The sequence below is a fragment of the Manacus candei genome, unplaced genomic scaffold (assembly GCF_025592945.1).
Source record: "Manacus candei isolate 608988 ecotype Guabito, Panama unplaced genomic scaffold, ASM2559294v1 h1tg000025l, whole genome shotgun sequence".
Classification (NCBI taxonomy): Eukaryota; Metazoa; Chordata; class Aves; order Passeriformes; family Pipridae; genus Manacus; species Manacus candei.
Window position 1 is genome coordinate 1,812,681 of NW_026138073.1, and position 12,050 is coordinate 1,824,730.

At 48.5% G+C, this 12,050-nt stretch overlaps 1 long non-coding RNA gene across 2 annotated transcripts in view; it reads left to right on the forward strand.

Moving 5' to 3' along the window:
• The window catches only part of LOC127471628 (uncharacterized), a 56,315-nt gene that overhangs the window by 2,349 nt on the left and 41,916 nt on the right, over positions 1–12,050 (forward strand). Inside the window, exon 1 of one of the 2 annotated variants that reach the window (XR_007904709.1) lies at positions 10,616–10,747. The exons of the other annotated variant lie outside the window; for it this stretch is intronic. This is a non-coding gene — a long non-coding RNA (uncharacterized LOC127471628). Of the gene's footprint in view, positions 1–10,615; positions 10,748–12,050 lie in introns of those variants that run through there. 2 annotated transcript variants of the gene reach the window in all.

The following is a 12,050-nucleotide window of genomic DNA, read 5'->3' on the forward strand; positions in this document are numbered from 1 at the left end:
GGAGCCGCTGCCGCGCGCACCTGGGAAGGCGCCGCGGGTCACGTGACAGGCCGCGCTCCCATTGGCTGTGCCGCGCGCCGCCACCGGCTGCGAGGGCGGAGCTAGGTGTGGCCCCGCCCAAAACCACGCCCATAGGACATAGCCCCGCCCCTCTTCGGGCCGGCGGGTGATCCTGCGGTGCCCAAATCTCCGGTTGTCCGTCACTGGGTTCGGGGGAACAGCCCCTGGGGTGCCCGCATCTCCAGTTGTCCGTCACTGGGTTCAGAGTTCACAGCCCCTGCCAGTGCCTGGGCAGTGTCAGTGGTGCCCTGCAGAACGTGCCCTGTCACTGACACACTGTGCAGTTGTTTGGGATGACCTGACCATGACAATGTCACCATCACGAACCCCAACCTGTGTCTGAGGCAGAGCGTGGACCTGCCAGGGGTCTTTCCACCTGCCCTTTGGACCCTGCTTCTAAATTTTTTCAGACTTCATTAGAAGTGACACAGAGGGGTAGTGACAAAGTGCTGTGGCTTACCAGGATTCCAACATTGGGGTTTCTGTGCTGTGTAGAGAGGAAAACCTCTAGCCATGGAGACGGGAACTCGCTGTGCCCCATGACTGAGACTGCATCTGTGTGTCCTCCAGGGCTGCTCAGTGAGGGATTGATGAGTTAACCAGGAGAAAAATAGGCTACAATGTCCACCTGGTTTCAGCCTGGAGAAGAGGAGACTGAGGGGAGATCTCACAGCTCTTTACAGCTTCTCCCGAGGGGCAGCGGAGGGGCAGGTCTGATCTCTGCTCTGGGTGAGCAGGGACAGGACCTGGGAACGGCTGGAGCTGTGCCAGGGCAGGGTCAGGCTGGATCTCAGGAAAAGGTTCTTCCCCCAGAGGGTGGTTGGCACTGACCAGGCTCCCCAGGGCAGTGGGCACAGCCCCAAGGCTGCCAGAGCTCTAGGAGGGTTTGAACAACACTCTCAGGGTGGGATTTGGGGTGTCCTGGGCAAGGCCAGGAGTTGGACTTTGATGATCCCTGTGGGTCCCTCCCAGCTCAGGATATTCCATAACTCTGATTCTGTGAACCGTGGGCGTCATTTGAGCCTGAAATTCATGGATTTAGACCTGTCTGGGTAAGCCCTTGGATATGTTCCACTGCCCGTTCCCTCCTGGTTTGCTGACTCTGTTTTCACTTACCTTAGTTCGGAGTTATTGACTTGCACATTTCTGCACCTTTTCTTGTCCTGACCTCGCTCCTCACCCACTTCTCTGGTCAAACTCCCTGGGTGCACTGGCTGGAGCCTCACGTTGGACCTTAAGAACAATTAGTCTGTGTTAGACAAGGAGTTTCTGGCTGAAGTTTTGGCACTGATATAAAAATCAGCTTTTCTTCATACCTTAAAACCTTTATTTCCTGCTTTTTTTTATTACTCACTTAACCAACAGAAGGCAAAGCTCTGCTGGATGGTGCTGTGCTGCCTCATCCCTCATGCCCTCTATTAAGATAATGGGAATTCTGTGTTCCTCAACAGGCACTGGTGCTTTTATTGACAGGTAATTGTTGGGGATATTGTTCACCCTCCAGCCCTGCACAAAGTGTTGCAATCACCTGAGCACAGCCTGGATGAAAAGGTGCTGATTCCTCATCAGGCTGAGCTCAGCACCTCCTCCAGGCATGGCCCAGAGTGGTACCTTCCCAGGAAATGATTTTAAAGACTGGTTAAACGGTTTTTAATATGAGTTAACAATAAGTTAAACACGTGGAAAATACAGTCTGCACTTAATGCTTCAGATTTCCTCCCAAGGCAATGAATTTTTTTCTGGGAGCCCAAAAGGTCATTTGAGTAACAGTAAAAGTGAAGTTTTTCATACATAAGGAAATTGAATTTTCAGAAGGAACTCATCAATGTCCAAAAGGCCGCTTTTCCTTCCACAGGGCCCGTTCTCATCCATCTGGATGTTCCCTTCTCTTCTGTCACTTATTCCTGATGTGGAAGTAATTCAATAGAGGATGCATCTTGGAAAACCCAGTGTTTTGAATGGCTTCAGTTCTTTGTTTCAGGGCAGGGAATTTATTTTCACTTTCTCAGCAGAGTAGCCCCATCCTTTCACACGGTTCCAGTTCCATGGGGTCCTCCTGCAGCTCTCTGCACAATTCCTCTAACCCCAGGGAGAGCAGTGGGACCTGCAGCCCCCACAACCGTGTCCTCCTTGTCTCCTGATGGGCACTGGGGTTTGAAGGAACTGTCAGAGCCTTGTTTCTCACACACACTGATGATGGTGTTGGTGTGAGGCTGCTTTGGTTCCTCAGGAGGCTCCCGGGCCCGTCCTGTGTCTGTACAGCCCAGAGGAGACCCGGGGTCTGGAACTTCCCAGGGGACAGTGTTCTCTGTCTTTAATTTTCATGAGCAGCTGAACACTTGTCTGTCATTGCAGCGGTGCTGTCTCCCCTCCAGGCTTTCCCTGTTTTAAACTACACACACAACAGTCCCCTCCCCTTCCAAGATCCATGAGGAGCTTTGCAACGATCACAAATAAGGTTCCAAAGCAGAGCTCACACCTCCAAACCCCAAAGCCCCCAAGCTCTCCAAACTCCTCAGGACCACAGAATGGAAACCTTCCTTCATGGGACAGGAGATTAGGGGTGTCCCTGCTGAGCCATTGGGTGCAGAGCCCTGAGTGCCACAACCAGTCATTCCTGAACACCTCCAGGGATGGGGACTCCACCACCTCCCTGGGCAGCCCCTGCCAATGCTGGAGAAAAATCCTGCAAGGCACAAATCTGGTGGACCTAAAACCTACCTGCAAACAAAGAGGAGGACAAATACAGTGAGCATTAAAATTTTACAGTCTTGAGCTGGTGTCTTCGTTTCTAGGCAGTTTTCACAACATTGAAACACTGGGAATGAGAATAATGTTGAGATGGAAATTAAAAAGTCTTTCATTCCTACAGGATGCAAATGAGTATTTTTGTGCAGTAAAGAGCAGTGGAAGTTGTTTCTCTCCCAGGCTGTGAGGTATCAACAGCTCAGGAGTAGCTGCTGCAGGACGTCTTGGACTAAGGGGAAGGTTTGCACTCAGGGAGAAAGGCAGTGAATTTTCCTCTCCATGTTACCTCCCATGAGCTGATCGAGGTACAATCTCCAAAAATGTTTTCCTGTCATCAGTATCAGTCAGAACTAAGTGCTCTCCCACACACTCCTGCTCAAGGGGTCTTGAAAAAGAAGGTCCCAGGAAAATATGAGATTTATGACTATTTGGGCTGCACATTGCCCTTTTTGATTTATGACTATTTGGGCAGCACATTGCCCTTTTTGATTGCCTCTTTGTTTTCATCTTCTCTCCTTCTGTACCCTCTGACTTCATCCCCTTATTCCTCCATTGTCTTTGCATTCAGCTGCTTTCCTGGTTCATCTTCACCCCTGAAAGTGCTGTGCAGGGAGTGTGACATTTGCTGTGTCCACTCCATCCCCATGTCCACTCCTCCTTCCCACCCCAAACCTGTTTGCAGCTCCAGGACAGAGACCTGTCTGCTGGTTTGTGTCTTCACAGTGCCTGGCATTTTGGGGAACAGGGCTTTAAAGCTTTGGAAGGGTCTAAACAATGTAGGCTGGATAATAATAAAACAATGGAGCTCTGGGTGACCTGTCACGCACGTCGCTGCCTTTTCTCTCTGAGCAGACATCCTGCCATTAAGCTGCTTAACGTCCCAGTGTGTGCATAATCCATCCCCTGAACTGTGCCACGGGATCCTAAAGTGCCTTTTTGGACTGAAATATCAACTGGGAAGAGGGAGCCAGTGGGACTGACAGGTAGAAGAGGCACCGCCAAAAATAAAAATAAAAGAGAAATAAATAAATAAAATTAAAAATAATTAAAATATTAAAAATAATTAAAATATAAAAAATAATAAATATAAATAAAAACAAAAAAAACCCCCAAAAAACCCAAACAAAATAACCCCCCAAAAACAAAAACAAACCAAACCAAAACAAAACAAAAAAAAGACTTGCTACTGAGCATGTGAGAATCTTGCTGTGTCCCAACAGCAGCAGCTCCTGAGGGATGGGAGACGGAAACAAGTCTGTGAGCACAGTTTACAACAGGCAGGTGGAATTTTTGGAGAAGTATTCTTGCTGAAGACTTGTTTGTGGGTTAAGCAGAGAAAGAGATATTACAGTTTGAGTGTTGTTACAGGTTTCTTAGTGTGGGTGACACTTTTTGTGAACCCAGCAAGGTTTTCTCTTCACCCAGGGTTTGGATGTGGACGTTTATTTTCAGAATTGCCTGAGTGTGCTGGATTTATTCAGAAAGGTACCAGCACAGCACATGCAAATCACCCACCAGTAACTGTGTAAGCCAATGACCAATTACCTCAATAACTGGTGATTTGCATAATGCATTCCCAATTATGCATGCAGATATAATAATTGCATGCACAAATGGGGTGAGAGATTGCAGGTGCAGAGTGGGGATATGATCCCGTGTGCTGGGCCCAGAGAGAGCACCTGGGTGGGAGCAGCAGTGCACCAGCACCAGGGGATGCTGCACACCCAGTTTGGTCCTGGGAAGATCCTTCTGCCTGGATCACTCCCTGGAATTGCATGTTTTTTCCAGGAGAAGTGAAGCAGCTCTCCAGCAGCAGGGTTGTCGTGGTCCCCGTCCTGGCAGCGGCAGTAGGAGGCAGGTGGGAACAGCTGGATGGGTTTATGTGGGGAATTCTGCAAGAAGGAGCTAAGATGACACCCAGCAGTGCTTTTAAAGCAGGTCATTCCTTTCACATGCTATTCCATCTCACTTCTCTTATGTTTTATTAATTGGGAAGCTTTTTCTTTTGGTTGATGTTTCTTTCCCCAGATGATCTGTCATGTGAATGTTTCATGAGGAGGGACTCTAATCTCATTTCATCACTTTGCAAGGAACCCCCCAAAGCTTCTTAGAAAGCCAAAGCTCCTTAAAGACAATTGAGGAGCTTCACTGCAAGCACGTCTTTTGTATTTACTCCAAGAGTAAGACTGAGAACACACGGGGCACGAAGCTCCTGTCCGCTCGATTCCTGTCATGTGCTAATGGATGAACAGCTGTGGAAACATTCCCTTGCATCTCCTGATACAAGAAGTGATGCCCTGGGTCCAACCAGTCAAAAACCTGCTGTTCTCAACCATCCTGCAGCACAGGTTGTGCACAGACAGGGCTGAGTGTGCAGCTCTCAGAGAGCTGGGCTTAACTCAGGTCTTAAGAGCTGAATTTGCAATTCCTTATGAGCAGGATGTGAAGGAGCTTCTCTGGGCAGAGTTATTCCAGCTCAAAAACCATCTCCTGCCCCCCTTTCCTCCCCCCTACTTCTCTACCATGAATATTTTGGCCGTGTCAAAGAATTCAATATTTCTTTTTCAGGGTATTTTTTTTTCCTGTGTCTTGCTTGTTGAAACCTTCTTGGTGTGAAATTAACTTCGGGGCTCCTGGACCTGAGGAGGAATTGAGTTGACATCTGTAGCTCTACAGACCTGCTCTGTTGGAGAGGAATCCCCAGTGGGATGTTCCTTGCTCAGACTAAGATCTTTTTACTCAATAATTCTGTGTATTAGAATAGAGCATCTCAAGGATTGCAGTTTGAGGATTTTTTTCCCTGATTCTGTATGAAATAAATGAAATTACTGTGCAGCATGTAAACTTACGTATTTAAAATGTTGGCTGTATGTTTGCTGCGTAGTGGCATTTTTAACAAAAACAACAAACACACCAAACCCATCCTTTATTGCTTTCATTCTGCCTCTGAGACAAAGGTTTGTGTCCAGGAAAGAACAGCATGAAGGTCAAAGGTTTGTGTTCAGGGAAAAGCAGCATGAAGGTAAAGCTTCATGTGGGGAAGGATCTGAGGCTGCTGGAAATCCATTTTACTCCAGGAATCAGCGATCCACAACAAAAGTCCTGTGCTCAGGGTCAATGGATACAGTGGGAATTTGGGGAACTCTACACTGTATTAATGAATATATTGTGTGTGCACGTGCTGGGGGCTGGGCAGCATTGTTTTGTAGCAGTACAGGGACAGTTCTATTTTTAATGGAAATAATGTTCATTTTAAGCTTCTCCCGTGCGTGTAGGGATGGGTGGCAGTTCTGGACTTCCTGGGATCACACACCTGGCTGCCCCCCGTGCCAGGCAAAGCAGTGTCTGGGGTCCTGTGCTCCTGGAACGGGCACCTGGGCCAAGGCTGAGCATAGGGAGCTGTACCAGGAGTCACCTGGGGTTTTTCTCTGCAGTTGTGATTCAGGGGTGTTGGTTCAGTCCCTGGCTCTGTTACAGACACAGGCATGGCCTTGGCTGAGCTGCTGAACTGCTCCTCCTCTGTAAACGAGGGCTCACAGCCTTTGAACTTCCCTCCCCTACCTGTTGTGGTTGCAGACCCTCAGTGCCCTCAGTGCCCTCATCCCTGCTCTCTTCCTCCCTGGGAGGAAGCAGAGACCGCTCTGAGAACTGGGTTCCTCGTGGCTTTAGCCTGAACTGTAGCTCTATTAATACAAAGATAAACAGAATTTAAATTCAATTTGACCTTAAGTGGCAGCTGTGACAAAGCATGGCATGTTTGAAGTCTGGATACAATTATTTGGAATTGCTAAACACTGCACTCCAATCCTGACCTTTCACTGGCACCGGAGCCAGAGGAGGGCCCTGACTTTAACTTCTGAACTGCAAATCACCCCGTTGGAAAGAGCCTTCAGAAGCCATTATAATCACAGGGAATGTTGGAAAGTGTGTAGAAGCTATAAGCAAAATATTTATTTTACACACTCATCTGCATTTAATCCATAAATCTGTCTACTACGAGAGTGTTTTACTGGTGTAGAGGAGACAAGTAAGCTGAGATCATAGCAGACATGTCCTATAAGGCTTTACTGGAAATCATTGCTTTTTAATCCCTTTATCCCTGTTATTTCCTACCACTGTGAAAATCCAGTGGCAGGGAAAGCTGGCACAGTGTAGGACAGATGCATAATGTGTAATGCTAAGCAGGCAAGAATCCTTCTGTTTGTGTAATGCTCCAAACACATTAGAAATGTCAGTGTTAGTGCCGTGTCCTACATAAATAAAAATAAATTATCAATACTCAGCTCCGTGTTCCACACCTTTGGGATGACCTTGTGGCATGTGCTGCCTTGATATCAGTGACTAATCTTCTAAGCAGTGTAGTTGAAGATGTCCCTGCTCCTGGCAGGGAGGTTGGGATGAAGTGGTCTTTAAGGTCCTTTCCAACCCCCCCCATTCTCCCTGATAATTGGAGCTAGCCAGGAAAGTTGAGCTGGACTAGTTGATATGAAGAGCAGGTACCACCCAAGTGGGCTGTAAAAACTGAGTTGTGTGCTTCATGGAGTATAACACCCGATCCCACACCTTTAATTTTTAATTTCCTTTGCATTATTTCTTCCCTGCATAAACACTGCAAACACGCTTAGGCAGTGGGATTGAGCTGGAATGTCCGGAGGGCATCTAGAAATATCCAGGTGCGTGATTGCTTCCCTGATCTTCCCATTAAAGCCTCCTCCAGGCTGCAGTACAAATTTAATCAGCTGAGCTGCCTCCTGGAGCCCTGGGACGTGGCTGGTCAGGGCGCAGTTGGAGGTGTCTGTACCAGGGTGACAGTGGCTGCAGTGCTCGAGGAGGGCTCGGGGCAGTGCTGGGGACAGTGGGACACCCTCATGTGCCAGGGGTTTGGGAAGGGGGCGGTTCATGGGAATTTCTTTTCCTTACATGTGTGTTTTGCAAGGGAATGTTTGAGGATGCACGTGGCTGTGAGGACAGAGCTGTGTGTGAGGGATTTACGTGAGCAGCAGCAGCAACAGTTCCCTCCCAAAGGGAATCCCAGCGATTCCAGGTCATCCTGCCCCGCTGGTGCCGAGCGAGGACAGAGCCTCTGCCCAACACCAAACTGGTCTTTGCTTCAGGGTGGCATCAGGGGCACCCCCAATCCTTTGGGTTAGAAAGTGTGCAATCAAAAAGATCAAAAATCGTGTTTCTCTCTTGTTACCCAGAGAAGCTGTGGCTGCCCCATCCCTGCAAGTGTCCAAGGCCAGGTTGGAGCAACCTGGGAGAGTGGAAGGTCTCCCTGCCCATGGCAGGGGGTGGCACTGGATGGGCTTTGAGGTCCCTTCAGTTGTGGGATTTTATGATTCCATGATTCTCCTGCTCTCCAGGGAGGAGATTGGACTGATGGCTCTTCCGACATGTTGAGTGGAACACAATTCTTGTTGGAATCAGAAGTTTCATTGTCCTGGAAACAGAAGTGCAACGAGGCCTGATCTTTGCTCACCCTGGTGCCTCCTGGCCCAGCAGTGGGACAGCCTGTCCTTGCACACCCCCCCAGCATTCCCCGTGTCCATCCTGTCCATGCAGGACCCTGGCACAGAGTGACCCCATCCCTGCTGCCCCCACCTCCTCCTGCAGCAGCCAAGGGGTTGGTTGCTGTTTCTGCAGTTCAGGGCTGCAGGTTGGAGCCAATTAATGTGAGCACAGCCTCCTCCCCGAGTCATTAACCACGAGGACAAAGCCTCAGAGTCCCCTCTTCCTCTCTCACCCTGTTTATGCTCCCTGTGATTTCCTGGCAGCTCTGCCAGAGTTCCCAGGCTGGAGCCCAGCTCTTCCAAAGGGGCAGCTGTGGGGGCACAACCCCACCTGGATAAATTAGAATTTATCTGATCTGTTAATCTGGGGCAAGAGAACACATGGAGCATCGGGGCAGAGCCAGTTCAGGATTTTGACAACAAAAATACGGGTTCTTTCAGCCAGAATAATTTAAAACAATGGCTCATTTCTGTGCTGTTCCTGACATTCAGGAGAAATTGTGGGAGAGTGACAGGTTCTCAGGCTGTTCTATCTGACTTTAAAACATGGGCCTTAGGAAATGACTTTGTACCTAAACAACGAGCAGTTTTCCAATTATTTTACTAAACAAATACGAGTATTCTGTAGAAACAGCTGCGACTCTCGGAAGGTATTTTTCCATAAGGTAAATTCAATCAAAGGGAATGTGCTGCTTTTAGATAATGTTCCAGGAGTGAATGCAGAGAGCAGAGCTGAGGAGCTGAGATACTGAATCCCAGGGCAGAGGAGCCCCTGAGCCCCCACTGCTGCCATGGCCCCGGATCTCCCTCTGCCCCCTCCCAGCCATGACTCCTGGATTTCCTACAGCCCCTCCAGCTCCTGCACTGCTGGGAGTTTGATGCAAAGGGATGCAGACAGTTTGCACTCCATGTTGCATTTCAGCATCCCATTGTGCACATCACTGGCAGAGGTTGGGATATTGGATCACAGGATGGTTTGGGTTGGAAGGGACCTTAAAGCCCATCCAGCCCCACCCCCTGCCATGGGCAGGGACACCTCCCACTAGCCCAGGTTGCTCCAAGCCCTGTCCAACCTGGCCTTGGACACTTGCAGGGATGGGGCAGCCACAGCTTCCCCAGACAACCTCCATGGAGAACAAACCCCTCTGGAGCTGAGCTGTGTTTGTCCACCTTCAGATAAGAACTTTGTGGCAGGGCTGAGAGCTGAACCCAAAGGTTTTGAGTCACCAGTTCAGGACTGGTTGATCACCCAGGCCTGTTAATCTTCCCAATACATTTAGAGATTTGTAGGTCCGAGCTGGTTCTGTGGAAACCTGCTGGTGGTGCTCTTGGGGATGGATGAGCAGAGCTGCCTCCTGCTGCACTGGCTTTGCCTTCCTCACGGGAACCTTCCAACCCCAGAGGAGAGGCTGCTGGGCAAGGCCACCTCTGTATTTATGTGCTGTGCTGTGGGGGAATGTGCATCATCCCAGGAGGACCACTGAGTACCAGGTACTTGGGTCAAATTCCAGCTGAGTCCTACACCCAAACTCTTTGATCTGGGAATCCACACAAGGACACCAGTGGCCTCCTGGACACCTGGTTGCCTGTGAGGAATGTCAGAGCACAGGCTGAGGGTAAACCCAGCAGAAGAGGAAAATATCAGTGAAAAATCTGAGCTTCCTGTGCATTTTTAAAGCATTTACTAGAACGTAAGAGAGCATTATCTCCCTTGCTAAGCAGTGATCAGATGCCTGCAAGAGCACCTTCTATAGATCCTGCTCCTATAAAATCTAATTGGTTTCATATCTTTTAAATTCTAAAGGCCTTTCTTTAGAGTTGTGGTTTGTTGGTTTTCTTTTTAAAAATCAAGGAATAGATTTATTCTTGATGTTTTGAGCACATTATTGCAGTAACCTCATCCTTGGACCACAGCTTTGGCAGAACACACACATCCATAATGAGGGACTGCGTGTTCTGGGGAGGTTTTATTACAAAAGAAGTGAACAAGTATATTAGGAAGAAAGGGGGAAAACAGAGAAGACTATTTTTTTGGCCAAGCTTTGTATTACAGATCTCATTTCTCTGGTTGCAGCTGCCTTGAGGCTCCCATTCCAGCAAGCTGCTCTGTTCTGCTGAGCTGGAGATACTTCCCAAATTTGCTCTTTGGTGAAACAGCCACTTGTGCAGGTTCCCCATAAAAATGACTGATTTGGGTTTTACCAAGAGCTCTGGAACTGCTCCAGTACAAGAAAGAATTACATTTATAGAGAGGTTTATCAAGATGGGAATAGTGGCACAAACATTTGAAATGGCCGGTGTAATCCTCTGTCTTCCCCCAAACAAGCCTCCCTGGGCAGGGTTTGCAGCTGTTCTGGAATGAAAGCTTCCTGAAAGGAATCTATTTCCCTGTGGGACTGCCCAGCTTTCAGCCCTGCTTCTGGGGGAAGGTAAGAGAGCTCTGTTTTCATTTACTATTTATGAGATGTGCATTCAGATTGCCTAGTGACCACAGGACTCGGTGCTTTTAAGAATCTGCAAATGAGATGAAGCTCATTATTTTTTAATGTGAAAGGGATTATTGCAATGTGAGTGCAGGGATATGTAACCTCAGAGCTGGGGCTTGCTGGGGGATGGATTTGGAGGCTTTTGCTTTAGGAAGCCAATAAAGAGCACACAGGATTTCCCAGTCATTCTGCTCAGCATCTAAAAGCAGTGTTAATTAGAAATAACACTAAAGGGGATTTTTTGTTTAATTGCAGACCACCACTTGTAGGAAATTGCCCTCCTTGTGTGTGCATTTCACTGTACAGTGTTGAGAGAAATGCAGGAGCACGTTACCAAAATAAATCTTTTTCTTAATAAGCAAAAATTCCTGGTTGTCCCCTCCTGCCCCCACGCACCAGAGCCGGGCTTGGGGTCCCAAGGGAAAGCAAAGACTGAAAGCACAAATCCAACTTGCTCCCGTGATTTCTGGATGCCAGGGAGGCTCTGGTCACACACAAGGTTTGTGCACAACTGGAATATTTTTCAGGCCTGTGTGTCTGAGCCAGAGCTGTCAACAGGTGGCAAAGGCACCTGCAGGAGAAGGCTCTGAGTTATCAACGTGTGTCAGTGACAGTTGGAGCTGTTACAGAAAACAGTGAATTGAGGGGAAGCAGCAGAGCTTTGCTGTGTGGGGGAAGGATGGAGGGGCATCGAGCAATTGAGCAGCTGCCAGGACTTCACAGAGCCCTGGGAATGACATCCCTGCTCCCAGCAGCAGCCTGGGATCTGCAGGGAAGAGGCACAGGACATGGAGATGCCCCTGCACACCACGGCTGCCTCCTCTCCAGGGCAGTAAGGCAGCATTTATCCAAATGTCCTCAGGGAACTGGTGACCAGCTGCCAGGGAACAGGCACTTACAGTCCTGAGGTGCTTTTTAAGACCCCAGACTAATTTCCTTGCCTGTGTTCCTGCTCTCCTGAGCTCATGCTCCACAAATGCAGTAATTGCAGGCATTTGTTTCGAGCCGCACGAGCCTGAGCTCCGGAGCAAGTTTTATTTACTGCAATTATATCTGGCAGGTAATTTCTAGTAAAGCCAGGGAAATGATAAACCTCTCACTAAATCCATGAACAGAAAAATAGGGTAAATTGATCAAATAAAAGCTGTTTCCTACCTAATAAAAAAATTATTACGTGCATAACATCCTGGAACAGAAATAGCTCTGATGAAACCATGAAGCCAAGCAGGAACCTGCTAGAGGCATC